We start from the raw sequence: 17,820 nt of genomic DNA, 5'->3' as shown, positions 1-17,820 counted from the left end.
ATTTAAAAAGTGTACAACTTAAAAATCAGGCCTGCCTGGTCAAGGCATTTATACAGTGTGGTCTTCAGTTAAGAAAGTAGATTTTTTTAACACAAGTTTGAGTTTGCAGCTGCTTTATTTTGAACTTCAGTGTGGAATCTAGATACCTATTACCAAGATTTGTAATGATCTAGATCACTTATTCATATAAAAGTCATATAAGTCCTTATATTTTTTATATAAAATACGTTAAAATATGTCTTCCAGTATTTGACTTTCTTTTGCTCATTTCCCCCTACCTTTCAAAAAATGGCATACCAAGGCCAATGCTTATATTTTCTGGTCAGTTGCAGCCAAAGTTATCCTGTAAGTTAGTTTGTTGGATTGTATTAAGACGATTTAAAATGTTTGCTGCCTGCAGCTTTTATTGTCAATAAAACAATGTACTTAAAAAAAAAATCTTCCTATCAGGCAAATATTGACCATGTGAGCATGAAAATTATTGTACATTTTGGATTCAGACTTCTGTTGGAAAGTGCTTGACATTTTCAGAAAATAAGGTGGCAATTACATTAAAAAATGTTAATAAAATGCTAACTTCAAGTCCTGTTTGAAGATAACATTCCTCTAAGGAGTTCAGTGTCTCCACACACACAGTGATCAGCTTTGCATGGTTGCTCTTTTCTTCAAAAAATGATTGTTGATGTTTCTGACAGCTGTAATGCAGACGTGACATTGAATGAAGCAGCTTTATGGTACAGTATTAATTGGGCTTGTCCTAGGGTTTAGCTTTTTTTTAGCGTGATTGGAGAAAATCTTATTTTTTATGTATTTATTTTTAGATACAGCATAAACACTGAAAGCTTTATTGGGAAAAAATAGGGTTGTTTTACTTCTTGACCTTGAATTTGGCCTTCCTTTCATCCTGTCAAATCATTTTTGTATATTGCATTCACTATAAGCTGCTTATACAAAGTGTGTTTTGTCATGCACGGAAAAACACTATCTTTTTAATCTAGCAAACTTTCCTTTTTGAAAGGATATCAGAATAAATATTGGGCAATACTAGAAGAAATGTTTTTATACTAAATATATATGGAGGCAGAGCGGAAATCCTCCACTTAAAGCAATCTAATGGAGGTGGCATAGATGATGATAGAGAATACCCACCCCAGATTTATTGACACAAATGTTGGCATCCTCTAGCTTTGTAAAAGACAGGTTTGACATAATCCACAGCATGAATCATTAAAGATCTGGCTATTAACGATATTTAGGGCACCATACCTAAATACCTTTAAAAAGCTGGTCCTAAATTTTTAGGACTGTTTTAACTTTGTCATGTAGAAATGTATTCTCTATATGTAAAGCGTTTTTACTAGCTAATGAAAGGATTTTTTTTAAATTTCATGACTTAAACTCAGGTTTATTTTACTCTTATGTATTGTGAAAATGCCTAGCATTGTGATTTTTATTTTACCTAGCTCTTCTGGAGATATTTTAAAAATTGTGTACTAGGTGTATATAGTATTTGTCTGGCATCTGTGCAAACATACTTTATTGTCCCATCACTGTGTGAAGATTCTTATCCACTCATTCATTCAGAACAACTTGCCATTTTAAAATTGACCAATTTTTGCTTATTAGAGCCCCAATCCTGCAGATTTCAGTTGTGAGCAGATCCCTACATCCAAAAAGATCTCCACTGAAATTGTGGAACATGTGGAGCGCAAGGGTTTGTTTTGTGCATTGTAACTTGCAGGATCAGGGCGTATATGCTAATTAGTCTGTGTATGTTAAAATATAGGTTCTTCTTTATGCAATGTTCAGTTGTAACATTTTACATTGCTATTCCTTATGCTTTATAGTTAGAGGTAAGAATGTTGGCTTAGAGAGCTGCAATTATGAGATCTTGCCATGCCTGAACCTGTGGTATGTGAAAGCTATTGATTCTAACCATTTTAACACTTTCTGGAAGATATAAACTGTATGGCATTGTTCAATGCTAGGGCATATATTGTATGATGTTTCTTTTCCTTTAAAACAAATTTTATTTTTATCTTCATTCTTGGAGACAGATTAATTCCATAAGAATTTAAGATGTTAATTCCTTTATTTCTATAATTATTTTAAAATAGGAAGTTACTATACTGAATGCGTGTGAATTTAAGTCTTTAACTTTTTGCAATATGTAGTAGACTAAAAATCAGAAATTTACCCAAACAAGTCAAACTAAGTTCAAACCTCTTTGAAACTTTTAGTCTTTCTAATCACTTATGAATGACTTTCATAATAGAAGTTAATCAGATCAATTGCCAACAATTGCCATTTTGGTTTCAGTTGTACAGGAAATGGATTAAAAATGGCAGAATTGCATAAGGGATTTAGAGAAATTACTTGAAATTTATTACAATTTCTCTTGTACCTAGATACCAGAGTATAAGGAGTTGAATGGCTTGAAATAAGTATTAAAATTATTCTGGGTCTGTGATGTGCATGTTCAGTTCTTCAGAACACACGTTGCGGTGCACATCATCTTTTGTAAACCTTTAATCTCTGGAAGAGCTGTAGCAAAAGGCTCACTGAAAATTAAGCGTATCAAAAAGGGCAAGTGTGCACTCTTGTCTCATCCATGTTTGTAAGGGAAGGTTTTCTTGCACTAGGATTTCGATTAAAATGAATACATTTAACAAAATTAGGGCCTAAGATGGAACTGACCGTTCATGTTGAGTGGAATGGTCTGCTTATAGAAACATTCTTTGCATCCAGAAAAAACGTTGCTGCTGTGGAGAAATGAGAATAAGCTAAACAAAGATGCACAATAATTTAACCTTTGTGCCAAATGTTTTTGGGCTCTGATTTAATCATTTGAAAAACATATCTATATTAGAACGCTTACCAGACATATTACAAATAAGGATAAGGAACATTTGGTTCATCATGTTACATATGGATATATTTTCAGAGTCCCCCAAAGGGTTTTTACCTCTACTTGTCACTCAGTATTTGTTTTCTGTAAAGATATCCATCATAACCTATCCCCGCTCTTGGATGTGACCAAGTTAGAAATTCTCCAGGTTCAAAATTCTAAAGCTATTGGCTCAAGGAGACATCTTGCATCAGTCCAGCAATAGAATGTAGAAATTCATTGTGCTCCAACTGCCATTAGAAAATCACTAGGCATATACATTTAGTCTGAAAAACAAAGGGGACATCAGTTTTCAAGTACATAAAAGGTTGTTAAAAGGAGGAGGGAGAAAAATTGTTCTTCCTAACTTCTGAGGATAGGACAAAAAGCAATGGGTTTAAATTGCAGCAAGGGACGTTTAGGTTGGATGTTCGGAAGCTTTTCCTAACTGTCAGGATGGTTAAGCACTGGAACAGATTGCCTAGCAAGGTTGTGGAATCTCCATCATTGGAGATTTTTAAGAGCAGGTTAGACATACACCTGTCAGGGATGGTCTAGAAAATACTTAGTCCTGCCATGAGTGCAGGGAACTGGATTAGATGACCTCTCAAGGTCCCTTCCAGTCCTATGATTCTATGATTTCAGTTGGCTGTTTGTGCCTGTTTGAAATCTGAGCCATGCTGCAAGTCACAGTGATGTACAGTTGGCACCTTGTTGCTTATGTATCACTATATCTATTATATTTAATGGGCAAATGCAAAAATGTTAAACTGAAGTGGGGAGAGGTTTAAGAAGGCCTATTAAAAATTCTGCAGCTGCTAACTGCAGAGGCTACCTAAACCTGTGATCAGTCTCCCCTCTCAATTTTTTATCTACAACTGCTTTTCCTCCCTTTTCTGCTCAGGTGTTCTTGAACTGAAACACTGTATAAGCCCTTACAGTACAGTAACTTTTTTTGGGATTTTGGCAGGGTTTACAAAATGCTTACCGTAAAGACTAAGTTTTAGTCATCCGGAACTGAATGTTACTAAATGGGAAGTAGGTGCCAATTGTGCAAAGTAAAACTGGTGGGAAAGCTCAAACTACCCTTTGGTTTTGACTGAAAAGGTGATTCTCTTTAAAAATAAAATGTTAAAAATAGCCCTGTTTGAAATCTCCTTTTCAGTAAACCAGAGTTGCTTGTTCTCTCTCAAGGGATGTTAACTGTTTGGTTATCACGGGCTGTGAGCATGTCTCAGTAGCTCCTTAACTCAGGGGTGGGCAAACTTTTTGGCCCGAGGGCTACATCTGGGTATGGAAATTGTATGGCGGGCCATGAATGATCACAAAATTGGGGGTTGGGGTGGAGGAGGGGGTGAGGGCTCCAGCTAGGGTGCGGACTCTGGGGTGGGGCTGGGGATGAGGGTGTTCCGGGCTGGGACCAAGGGGTTCAGAGGGCAGGAGGGGGGATCAGGGCTGGGGTAGGGGGTTGGGGCGCAGGATTGGGTCAGGGGTGCAGGCTCCGGGCGGCGCTTACCTCAAGCATCTCCCAGAAGCAGCGGCATGTCTCCCCTCCGGCTCCTATGCAGTGGCGAGGCCAGGCAGCTCTGCGCGCTGCTCCATCCGCAGGTGTTGCCCCTGCAGCTCCCATTGGCTGCAGTTCCTGGCCAATGGAAGCTTCAGGGGTGGCACTGGGGGGGAGGGAGGTGGGCAGTGTGCTGAGCCCCCTGACTGCCCCTATCCGTAGGAGCTGGAGTGGAGACATGCCATTGCTTCTAGGAGCCGCGTGGAGCGGGGCAAGCCCCCGACCCCGCTCCCTGGCAGGAGCTCAAGGGCCAGATGTGGCCCCTGGGTTGTAGTTTGCCCATCCCTTTAGCTGCATCCTCTCTGATCAAGATTGGAAAAATAGAAAATAATACTGAAGAAACTAAAGCAATTTTTGAGTTTTTAAACAAATACATTGTGTCCTAATCTGGATTACTTTCCACAAATCATCCTTTAGTATTTTAATGGGTAAAAGTGTGGAAGAAATTGAAGGCCATGACCTGCACTGTTGAATTAAAATATTTGTAATTCTTAAAACTCAGTTGTGATTTATAAAAGATAATTCACCCTCAATGGATAGAGATGAAAAGATGTGTGGGGAAGTGAGTGGCTGGAGTTGGAGGAATGAGAGGTTGAAAGTGGCAGTTTTAAACTGCCCCCTCGCCCTAAGGAGCCAAGCTGCATTGTGGCCATTTTAGTCTCTTAGGCTATGGCTACACTGGCGAGTTGCAGCGCTGGAAAGCCTCCACCAGCGCTGCAATTAGTAAGTGGCCACACCTGCAGGGCACTTCCAGCGCTGCAACTCCCTGGCTGCAGCGCTGGCCGTACACCTCACTCAGCATGGGGAATAAGGATTCCAGCGCTGGTGCTGCAGCGCTGGTCATCAAGTGTGGCCACACACCAGCGCTGTGATTGGCCTCCAGGGAATAAGGTGTATCCCAGAATGCTTTTATAAATTACTCTCTTTGTTTTGTTATGCAGCCTCTCTTTGTTTTGTTGTGAACGAGCTCCGATCGGAGCTCCGTTCTGTACCTGGCTGTAAACAATCAAATGAGAGGCAGGCAGGCAGAGTGAATGAAACAGAACGGAGCCCATCGAGCTCCGTTTGAACTGCTTATCTATAAAAACAAACACTGATCACAGCAAACAGGAGCTATCTATACCTGGCTCTGAACGATCAAATGAGAGGCAGGGGAAACAGTGTTGGATGCAGGCTGTTAGGGTTCGCAAACATTTTGTGATTTTTCCAATCTCTCTCTTCCCCGCTCCCTGTCACAGTACACCACAGGGAGTGAGTGAAACAGGGGGCAGTCCGTGTTGGAGGCAGGCTGTTTGCAATTAGAGTTAAGACTAAGGGCTCATGAACATTTTGTGATTTTTCCAATCCAGGAAGCTAACACACAGTGTTGGCTCCAAAAATCCACTCTCTATCTTCCCCGCTCCCTGTCACAGTACACCACCCTCCACCCCCCTCTTTTGAAAAGCACGTTGGTGCACTTGAATGCTGGGATAGCTGCCCATAATGCAGCACTCCCAACAGCGCTGCAAATGCTGCAAATGTGGCCACACACCAGCGCTGGTAGCTGTGAGTGTGGCCACACACCAGCGCTGCTCCTACACAGCTGGATGACCAGCGCTGCAAACTACCAGCGCTGCAAACCGTAAGTGTAGCCATACCCTTAATTGGGAGCTGCTCAGTATTCCGAATTTAACTCACTTTCTTATCTACAAATTGACACTGGTTGACAAACCGCTACTGAAAGATCAGTAGGGGTCAGATGGTGGCTCAGATAGCTCACAGAACTTGCTTTGAAAGAGTGGCGGGGGAACGCTAGCAAAAATAACATTCAAATTGGTATTTAACTTTTTCCCTATTTTCTCATTTTACGAGGAAGTATCCATAGAGGAAGGAGATATTGCATAAACCCCCATGAAACTACTTTTTATGTTTCATAAATGAGCCATATTGTCACATGGGGGACACACTACAGGTGTCCTGCAGTGACAAGAAACACCTCTATCTACTGGGGAGGGAAGCTCATATGCATTTGCTTCATTACTTCTAGTTGTAAGAGTCCTGACTAAGCTGAGCAGAAGACAAGGGTTCTGCAGTCTCATTAGTCTCCTGCTGACCAAGATGCATGTGTAGCCATATTTGATCTCACAGAACTGGGGAACTTTTCTACATTCCAGCCTGGAATTGCTCTCCCTATTGGCATGGCTTCCGAGAGACTAAAAGCTGATAGGCTTGTTTCTGAGATATCTTGAGTTCTTGCTGCACAGGTGTCTATAAGTGGAATGTCCACATTCGAGTGGAAATGAATGGATAACTTTACATGCCCCCAATAAACTGCTTGAATACATTCCTCACCTCTTATCCTGTTAGATTCCTTCACTAAGTGAGGTAATATCTTTTATTGGATCAACTTTTATTGGTGAGAGAAAGAGAAGCTTTTGAGTCACACAGAGCTCTTCTTCAGGTCTCTGTCAGAAGTTGATCCAATAAAAGATATTACCTCACCCATCGTGTGTGGCTCATATCCTGAGACTGACACTGCTACAACTACACTGCATCCTTCACTGAGTGTCCTCTTATCCTTGCATGAATATATCAAAAGGTTTAGTTAATTAAAAAATCTAAACAAACCCATCTGTAATGCTATGATGGAATCTTTACAAAGTTTATAGAAGCAACATTTCGGCCATTGTGCTTGTGAACTCAGTTTTTGGACATGGAATACCATTTTTCCAGGTGATACAGTGACAAACTTTCAGTGAGCTTCAGGCTCCAACTTTATGCTAAGCTGTTGAGTGCTATGAACACCACTTCAGGTGGCATTAGTTCCTGCTGATATTTTTTCATACTTGCATGCCTGTCTTAGCTATGGCAACAATCTAATCTATTTTCATCCAGGGAATGTAAATACATTTCATCCACTCTGATGTAAAGTAAATTTACTACAATCATACTTCAACTCCCTCCCACACAAATCTTTATTTTTACTAACCATGGTATGTACACTTTGTTTACACGTCATACTGCTTGCAGTTTCTCATTGATGTTGCATGTGGTTTCATAGAGAAATCATTAGAGCTTTGTCATTTGTTGAACGTTTTTAAAGAAAAGATAATTACTTGTAATTGTTCTGCTTAAAATACACATTTAAAAAGATTATCCATCTCCCACCCACCTTTCTGTAGAACTGAAGATTTGTTGTAGTTTCATTGTTGTGAAGAGGCTGGTGTGTCACAACCCCTGCTGGATGCAGAGTGGCTTTTTAGTACTTTGAGGTTGTCTTAAATTTCATTTGTATGCAGGTGCACAGAGTGATCTGTCTGAAGTATACCTTTTGTCTCTTGAAGGATGTGCATTATGTCCGACAGGATCGTGCAGTTAAACTAGAAGTGCTAGTTTACTTTCTGGATCTTAACTAAACTGTGTTAAGGCTTGATGAATTTCGCTGTGAAGTGTGATTAGGGCAGGGAGATTGATGTGTGGTGTTGCTGCTTCAGTGATGGAAATTTAGAAATATCAGGAAAACGTAGTTAAGTATGTAGTGCATGAATAACTCACATATAAAAGTTCCAGGCAGCTTGCTCTGAGCTGTTATAAATTAATACCATATTTGGCTAAAACTATGTTAAAAGATAACTTAAAAATTACCTGGTTTTTAAAATAACTTGTCTGAAAGAATTAAGCTCCCTTTTTCAGACTTCAGAGGGAGAAGTTTAAGTAGTATTTGCTTGGTACTGTCCATTCTGAATTTTACACCTGTGCGAATGCAAGGAAAATGGAAAATGTTTGTGGTCTCTGGCTTCCTTTCTCTTCAGTGGAAAAAGTGATAATTATGGTATGCTTTTCAAAAAGCAGTGGTAGAATGTTTAGTCTACAGGGTTTGTTCTTACAGGGTTAGGTTGTGGTTAGTAAGTACTGTTATTAAAGGGAAAATGGTATATCATTCAAACTAAAGGCAAATCTTTCCTACTTCACAAAGGTGATTGCCAGAGACTGTCAAATCAGTTTTGTTGCAAATACCATGTTACTTGCCTTTTACACTTTTCAGACTGATTAAGAAAAGCTTTGGATTCTTCTAAATATGCTGACCATGTTTCTTTTAGTATGTCAAATATTATTTGTACTTAGTAAACATTAATTCCTAATAAAAGGTAATTTAGTTGTAAGAGTAATTGATTTCACTTTTGTGCCTTAATTAATAAAGGTTAAATGAAAGTTAAATGAATTTTACAATACTTTGCATGTTCTTATGCAAATCACAGATTTTTTTAGTCAGCTTGCAACTTCGACCTTTGTAATAATATCTTATGTTGCCTTTGCCTAGAAAAATAAGGTCCCTTCTGCAGCTGTTTTGTATGTAAAAAAGCTGTACACTGTATTGAGCAAGTAAAATCCTGCCAAAGTTCTTTGAAATTTGTTTCTAAAATAACAAAAATCTGTGCAGTCTCATGATCTAAGCTACTGTTTCATATCCAGCTTTAGTCAGTTGCATGGAATTGACATCCCGCATTTGGGTTTCATTTTCATACAAAGTGATATTTACACATTGAGCTTTGAAATCTCTCTGGATTTTAATTGTTTTAATTTATTATTGAAATTAAACCAGCCCTTCATCTGGTACCTATAATCACCAGCAGCTGTACCTTTTCACTGTTTTATATAAAACTACGAGAACATTCTCTGAGGGGGGTGATGTTATATTATTTTGTTTCTCTGAAAAGTATACTAAAATACTAGACATGCTTATTAAGGAAAATGTTTAGTTTATGGCTTCTTTCAGTTCCAAGTGTTTTTTTTAATATATAAACAGACATGAAGTATAAAATGTGTATTTGTAGCCTTTTGATGTTATTCTGGATCTAAACTACATATTTTTTTTAAAATGAGTTGAGTGAGAGATTCCTGCTTGGTGTTTGAGGTACACCTCTACCCCGATATAACGTGACCCGATATAACATGAATTCGGATATAATGCAGTAAAGCAGCGCCCGGGGGGGGGGGGGGGCGGGGCTGCGCACTCCAGCAGATCAAAGCAAGTTCAATATTCCGCGGTTTCACCTATAACAGTAAGATTTTTTTTTTGGCTCCTGAGGACAGTGTTATATCGGGCTAGAGGTGTACTTATAAATGAGTTGTCATTGTAGCTAGGCTTTGGACATGTTACTGTTGAATTCATTTGGATAAAGTGCACATTTCTAGTTTTATTTGATATAAGTAAATGTGGACATCACATTTATGATGAAGAAAATAGAAAATTGTAGAATCAAGAAGGTATACTGGGCAAAACCATTTCTGAGCGAGTACACTGTACAGGTGGCTTTCCAGAGCGAAAGCTTGATGTGTTTCGATAACACCAAAGAAATACTGCAGTTCTTTTCCCTTTATTAAAAAGGAGCATTTTTTCTTAATATGAGTTAATTGAGTTTAATTGTAACATCAGTGACTGTTAATCAGTAAACTCTTATTTGTATCTAGTTTAATAGTAGATCCAAAGGACACAAAACTATGTTTTATTGGTATTGGTCTGTTAATACACACCTCTGGTGTGTTGCAGCTGTGTGCTGTCAGTCACCTGACGTGGATTAATGGACCATGAAAGATGCATCAGTGTCTTAATTCTGCTATTGAAGAGATGGTAGTTGGTTGGATTTAGCTTCCGTTATAACACCTTATTTTAACTTCTTTAACTTTGGATTGAAAAATAGTTCTGATCTAATTAATACCACAACTACTCTTCAAGCAAAAGAGAATTCTTGTTAAGTCTGAATAAAATTAACCAACTGTGTTTTCAAGTACAAGTTAGTCATTTTTTTAAAAATGACTATCTAACATTTGTGTCTTAGCTCCAAAATAACTTGTTACTGCCCCTTCAAGCTCTGTGTAGTCAAATCTTCATGAAAACTCATGTTGTCTAAAGTTATGATTGGATTAAAATAATTATAAATTTATGGATAGTTTGGATCCTGCTTCTATTGAGATAAATAAGTTTTTTGCCTCTGACTTCAGTGGTGGTAGGATTGCACGCTGTATGCAAGAGCATCATCCCCTGAGTGTTCATTTTGCAGTATAGGAAACGTGGGCTTGGGGTGACATCACTGCAACGGTTTACAATCCATGTATGGAAGTTCTCTCTAAGCTATAATGGCTAGAAACTTATTTGTTTAAAATGAAACTTAGATGTTGCAGAAGATAACACCAATTTGGTGGTGCACCCATGCCCAGGTTGGAGCCAGAGGTTCCATCAAAAGGCTGGTTATTGGTTTTTCTTTGTAGTTCAAAATTTAAAATAATAGATTATTAGGATTGGAAGAGACCTCAGGAGGTCATCTAGTCCAATCCCCTGTTCAAAGCAGGACCAACACCAACTAAATCATCCGAGCCAGGGCTTTGTCAAGTCAGGCCTTAAAAACCTCTAAGGATGGAGATTCCACCACCTCCCTAGGTAACCCATTCCAGTGCTTCACCATCCTGCTAGTGAAAAAGTTTTTCCTAATATCCAACCTAGACATCTCCCACTTCAACTTGAGACCATTGCTGCTGCTTCTGTCATCTGCCACCACTGAGAAGAGCCTACCTCCATCCTCTTTGGAACCCGCCTTCAGGTAGTTAATAGGCAGCAGGTTTAAAACAAATAAAAGGAAGTTCTTCTTCACGCAGCGCACAGTCAACTTGTGGAACTCCTTACCTGAGGAGGTTGTGAAGGCTAGGACTATAACAATGTTTAAAAGGGGACTGGATAAATTCATGGTGGCTAAGTCCATAAATGGCTATTAGCCAGGATGGGTAAGAATGGTGTCCCTAGCCTCTGTTCGTCAGAGGATGGAGATGGATGGCAGGAGAGAGATCACTTGATCATTGCCTGTTAGGTTCACTCCCTCAGGGGCACCTGGCATTGGCCACTGTCGGTAGACAGATACTGGGCTAGATGGACCTTTGGTCTGACCCGGTACGGCCTTTCTTATGTTCTTATGTTCTTATGTTCTAGTTGAAGGCTATCAAATCCCCCCTCACTCTTCTCTTCTGCAGACTAAATAACCCCAATTCCCTCAGCCTCTCCTTAAGTCATGTGCCCCAGCCCCCTAATCATTTTTATTGCCCTCCGCTGGACTCTTTCCAATTTGTCCACATCCCTTCTGTAGAAGGGGGACCAAAACTCGACACAATACTCCAGGTGTGGCCTCACCAGTGCCAAATAGAGGGGAATAATCACTTCCTTGGATCTGCTGGCAATGCTCCTACTAATACAGCCCAATATGCTGTTGGCCTTCTTGGCAACAAGGGCACACTGCTGACTCATATCCAGCTTCTCGTCCACTGTAATCCCCAGGTCCTTTTCTGCAGAACTGCCACTTAGCCAGTCAGTCCCGAGCCTGTAGCAGTGCATGGGATTCTTCTGTCCTAAGGGCAGGACTCTGCACTTGTCCTTGTAGAATCTCATCAGAGTTCTTTTGGCCCAATCCTCCAATTTGTCTAGGTCACTCTGGACCCTATCCCTACCCTCCAGCATATCTACCTCTCCTCCCAGTTTAGTGTCATCTGTGAACTTGCTGATGGTGCAGTTCATCCCGTCATAAATAAAGATGTTGAACAAAACCGGCTCCGCTTGATACTGGCTGCCAACTAGACATCGAGCCATTGATCACTACCCATTGAGCCCAACAATCTAGCCAGCTTTCTGTTCACCTTATAGTCCATTCATCCAATCCATACTTCTTTAACTTGCTTGCAAGAAAGCTGTGGGAGATCGTATCAAAAGCTTTGCTAAAGTCAAGATATATCAGGCTGTCTGATTTTTAGGGTTATATTTCTTTGACAAATGGAATGTGTTGAAACTTTTGTATAATTTAAGCATTTTTGAGATTAAGACTTAAAATTTCAGGAAGGAGACTTTTTATGAAGCTTATAATGATTTTATGTTTTTTCTATCCATTGAAATATCATTACTCTACCAAATTTGAAATGTTAAGTAGCTTTGGACACTGACTTTTACAAGTGACAATTTTCAAAGGTTCATTTTTTTTAATCACCATTATTTGAAAACTAGGCATGAGTTTCCATCATTCAAGTTGACACATTAAAAATGGAGAGATGGATGTTGAGATGGAAAGATGGTTTCCTTACTACCGTTAGTTTCATCAGCTCACTTCACTCTGATTTAGTAATCTAATGATCTATTCATCACTGAATTATTTTTTAAAAAGTCTTGCTTTCACAAGAAAATGCAATTAGAAGAAATTGCAAAACCAAAAACATTGTTTTTAAAAAGTTAAAATTGCTAAATATAATGTAAATATGACATCACTTAAAAACCCCAAATGATTAAAAGAAAGAAATGTCTAAAGACCTCACAAATGTCTACCTAAATAATGAATATAAATAAACATGTATTCTAATAAAGTACAAGGAAATGCATATTTCATCACTGCATAACAAACTTACCTATGATCAAAATGCTATTCCATCTTTAACCTCAAAATTTAAACCCAATACACTTGTCTGAAAGCATGTACTTTCAGAACCTGACATGCTTTCGCAACCCCATTCTCTGAGTGTCTCTAAACTTCTGACTGTTAGAAACTGGTACTGGATGATGAGATGGATCACTCAATAAATTGCCCTGTTCTGTCCATTCCCTCTGAAGCATCTGGCAGTACCCACTGCTGGAAGACAGGATACCGGGCCAGATGGACCATTGGTCTGGCCCAGTATGGCCATTCTTATATTCTTATAAGAAAGGGATTTAGGGGTTATAGTGGACCACAAGCTAAATATGAGTCAACAGTGTGATGCTGTTGCAAAAAAGCAAACATGATTCTGGGATGCATTAACAGGTGTGTTGTGAGCAAGACATGAGAAGTCATTCTTCTGCTCTACTCTGCTGCTGGTTAGGCCTCCACTGGAGTATTGTGTCCAGTTCTGGGCACCGCATTTCAAGAAAGATGTGGAGAAATTGGAGAGGGTCCAGAGAAGAGCAACAAGAATGATTAAAGGTCTAGAGAACATGACCTATGAAGGAAGGCTGAAAGAATTGGGTTTGTTTAGTTTGGAAAAGTGAAGACTGAGAGGGAACATGATAGCAGTTTTCAGTTATCTAAAAGGATGTCATGAGGAGGAGGGAGAAAACTTGTTCATCTTAGCCTCTAAGGGTAGAACAAGAAGCAATGGGCTTAAATGCAGCAAGGGAGGTTTAGGTTGGACATTAGGAAAAAGTTCCTGTCAGGGTGCTTAAACACTGGATTAAATTGCCTAGGGAGGTTGTGGAATCTCCATCTCTGGAGCTATTTTAAGAGTAGGTTAGATAAATGTCTATCAGGGATGGTCTAGACAGTATTTGGTCCTGCCATGAGGTCAGGGGACTGGACTCGATGACCTCTCGAGGTCCCTTCCAGTCCTAGAATCTATATATAAATTACATATGCACATGCTACATATGAGATTCATTAACAGTTTAATACACTTTAAATATAGCGTTTTCTCAGATGAGTTTTTATACTGGATGATTATGTGGGCAGTGTAAAATCTATGAGGCTTTTGGTTTTTATATGCTTTTGAGTGGTAAGTCCATTGTTCGCATTTAACAGCCTTAACTGATTTTGAAAACAGTGTTTTTTCCTTTTGGAAAAGTCTCTTTGAGTTTGTTCAAGCTCAGTTTTAAAATATTTGTGCCATTGAGAAAACAACCATAGAAGGGGCTTCAAAATTAATTCATACTTGCATTTATTCAGTGTTTTTCCTGTACAAGATAGTATAAGCACATTGAACTAGTAATAAAACATTTTCACATTTGCTGAGCTCATGCTATTAAAATGTAATTTATTTCAGTAGCTAAAACAGTTAACTATAGCTCTACAGAACATAAAATAACAAAGGCAAATATTCCAGTTTATTTTAGAGGGAATAATTATTTCGTTTATCACCAGGAGATGGCAGTAAGAGATACATTTATAAGATTTAGCTTTTATGCTAACTTAATATGAACTTTCGTAATAGGCCCTGTCACTTTTTTCCATTTGGAATTATTTCTCTAAGTTTGACATTCTGAAGGAAGATGCATTTCATGCCATTTTTGAAAGACTGGCACTTGATCACATTGCTCAAAAACGTAAAGTAAATCAATGTCTGCAGTATGTCTGTGGTATATAGTTGAATAATTGCTGGATTAACTTCAATTATACGTTAGTTTAAGGTTTAATCATAAAGTTACTAACACCCCCGCATCCCAAAGAGAAAAATGCAGTGTTCAAATGGAACATATGTAAACCTTTACCTTTTTATTGTGTTAACTTGCAAAATATTGCCTTTTTTCTTAAACATTCAGTCAGGAGAGAAACTCTGATCCATATCTGTTCCTGCTTGCATGTAGATTTGGTTACAAACTCCCCCCACCGTAAGAGTTGAAGTCAAAACAAGTGGTGTTCTGCAGGGCAAAATTGTAATTTTAAAAATGTGCCTGTTTTACCACTAAACCAGTAGTGTCCCCTTTAACTTATTTCAATCTCTTGTTCTTACCTGGTAATCATTGATCACCTGGACTATGCATCCTAGCAGGGCCGGCGGCCGGCTCCAGGCACCAGCGAAGGAAGCAGGTGCTTGTGGCAGCTAATGGAAAGGGGCGGCAGTGCGTCCGCTGTGGGGGCAGCACACGTTCGGAGCGGCGGCGGCACTTTGGCAGCAGCCCAATCGGCCTGCTCCGGATCGGCGGCACTTCGGAGGCGGATCCTTCACTCGCTGTCTTGCTCCTCAGCGGCACTTCGGTGGCAGCTTGATCGGGTTCTTCTCCCCCCGCCCTCCCACCGCTTGGGGCGGCAAAAAAGCTGGAGCCGGCACTGCATCCTAGACATGTTTAGCAGCCTTGCATGATTTTCTATTTACTCACCTGTTAGTAATTGTTCTCGTAGGTGAGTGCAGTACCATTGCTGCGTGATTGAGAATGAGGGGTTGTAATGGTAAAGGGAGCATTTAGCTTTTGCAGTAAGCTTTATTAACCAGGGTTTGGAAAATCCACTTATCAGTGACAAGTAGGAAACTTTTTCAGGCATCAACTTTTGCAGAATCTAAGCTTTCATTTTAAAAAAAGTTCTAGTTCTTGTGGTTGTGACGATAGCCTTCCACTGTGAACCTAGTGTAACTGATGCATTATATTTTTCCTGAGTCTGCAGACAGCTCTAGTGCCTCTGTTCTTTTTCAAGCTGCAGTTGGTAGAAAAGTACCCTTATGGTAGAAAGGAAAGATAATATTTCTATAGTTTACTGGAAAATAACTGGAGTTTTGGAAGTACAGATTGACAAATTCAGAATTTGCAGATCTGCTGATGCTGTAAAAAGCTAATTATGTGGACTCCAGAATCATTTAGCTTATTTAAAAAATGACTTCTAGAGGCAAGATTATCTTCTGGTCCAGCAGTTTAATGTACTTTAGCATTATTATAATTTAAGTTTAGTTCCTTCAGAACACTAGGTTATGCTCTTCGTGATCTATTGCAAAGAATGTTCTGTAGACTTAAGTTTTTACAGTTAATCCCAAAGTTTTTGTATTTAGTATTGTTACAGGGTGTGATACTAAATTATCAGCTAAACAGAGCTATATCACCTTTTAATTGTATGTGGATTCATTGCTTACCTAACCATTTATCTAAATACTAACATTGTTAGGTGCGTTAACATCTTTACCCTGTATTTTTGTAGAATTACAGGGGTAGAGAAAACTAAGCAAGTAATTTGGAGAGCAGATCGGTGCGTGTGACCTGGAGCAGGGGCTGTATAGAGGCTTTTGGGATGAAAACGATACAGTGGAATGGGAGCTTGGGAACTTTTTGTTTACCCAGTAGTCCCTATGTTACAGTATTGGTGTAAAAGGATTAATTGCCAAATCCAGTGCTCCATTCACTTTGGGAGCTATTAATGCTAATGTAAAAAGGATTTTATTTTTCCTTTGTCAAATGTTGATTTGCTTGTCCTATGTGTTGGGGATGGTTAGTATCGTGTGTTGATAATATGGCATTTAATTAATTTATTTGACACTAGATGTAGTTGTTCTGTATAAGTACTGATAAGGCTATTGATTTGAGCTTGTTAAAAGTTGATTTAAGTAGCGATGTTTAACTAGCAGTTTTCTACTAAAATCTCAAGAAAAAAAATTACAACTATATTAAATGTTTCCCTTCTAAGATACGGGTGTATTTCCCCTTTCCTCCTACACCTCCCACAGCATCAAAATCTGAAAACAGTCCAGTCAATACAGCTTTATTGCCTTCCTTATTTTTAGCCTGTGAAGGTGTTCTTATTGTTTGCCACAAATTACTACATTTGATTTCACTATATCAGATCAGTTATTTTAAAATAACTTTTTAAATGACCACTTCATGATTGAATTTTCTAAAAAAAAAAAACAAAACCACTAATTAAATAAGAGCACAATCAAATGAGAGAACTGTCTTTTGGCAAAATTGTCCTAAAGAAAAGCAGGATTTAGAAAATTAGAATTGCAATATGTACTAGAATTAGTGGGACAGGTGCAGGTTAGAAGAACAAGTTTACCATAATGATCATGCTATATCAGACACCTCAAATGTCTACTTAAATATGCTGACATAGCAGGTGCTATTGGTGAAGTCCTGATAATTGATCAGTGAAGATCCATAATCAGAAAGAGAATTGCCATTTTGGAGGCAATGAAAGTTGGGAACCTCTGACTGAAAAAGGCTTGCTTGTTTGAACTTGGTAATATAGGAAAGATAGGAGGACGAATAGTAAAAGGCCAGTATGGCTGCATCAGGAATTCTTTAATGATCTGAAAATGAAAAAGGAATCCTACAAAACATGGAAACATGGATGAATTGCTGAGGAGTACAAAGAATAGCACAAGCATATAGTGACAAAATCAGGCTACGGCACAAAATGAGTTACACCTAGCAAGGGACATAAAAGGCTCTTTAAATACATGAAGAGCAAGAGAAAGATGAGGGAAAGTGTAGGTCGTCTACTTAGCAGGGAAGGAGAGCTAATAACTGATGACATGAAGATGGCTAAGATGTTTAATACCTCTCTTGCATCAGTCTTCACTAAAAAGATTAATGGTGTCCAGATACTCAACACAATTAATATTAACAACCAGGGGGAAGAATTGATAACTAAAATAGGGAGAGACCAGGTTAAAGAATATTTAGGTAAGTTACATGTATTCAAGTCAGCAGGGTACTTAAGGAACTAGCTGAAGCAATCTCGGAAGTGTTAGCATTTATTTTATGCAGGGCAAACATAGTACCTGTTTTAAAGGAGAACAAAGGCGAACCAGGGAATTACATACTGGTCAACGGAACTTCAATACCTGGATAGATACTGGAACAAATTATTAATCAATTTGTAAGCGCCAAGAGGCTAATAGGGTTATAAGG

At 39.0% G+C, this 17,820-nt stretch overlaps 1 protein-coding gene and 1 long non-coding RNA gene across 5 annotated transcripts in view; one reads left to right on the top strand and one right to left on the bottom strand.

Moving 5' to 3' along the window:
• FBXW11 (F-box and WD repeat domain containing 11) overlaps positions 1-17,820 on the top strand; it is a 132,083-nt gene that overhangs the window by 71,134 nt on the left and 43,129 nt on the right. The gene's annotated exons all lie outside the window — the stretch shown is intronic.
• LOC120370454 lies at positions 2,299-4,463 on the bottom strand. The gene is made up of 3 exons (XR_005583742.1): positions 4,404-4,463; positions 2,879-3,174; positions 2,299-2,762 (listed from the first exon to the last, which is right to left on the bottom strand). It is a non-coding gene; the product is annotated as an uncharacterized LOC120370454 (long non-coding RNA).

This window comes from Mauremys reevesii, linkage group 8 (genome assembly GCF_016161935.1).
Source record: "Mauremys reevesii isolate NIE-2019 linkage group 8, ASM1616193v1, whole genome shotgun sequence".
NCBI classification, from domain to species: Eukaryota; Metazoa; Chordata; order Testudines; family Geoemydidae; genus Mauremys; species Mauremys reevesii.
Note: the sequence above shows the minus strand (reverse complement) of the source record. Positions and strands in the feature narration are given on the sequence as shown.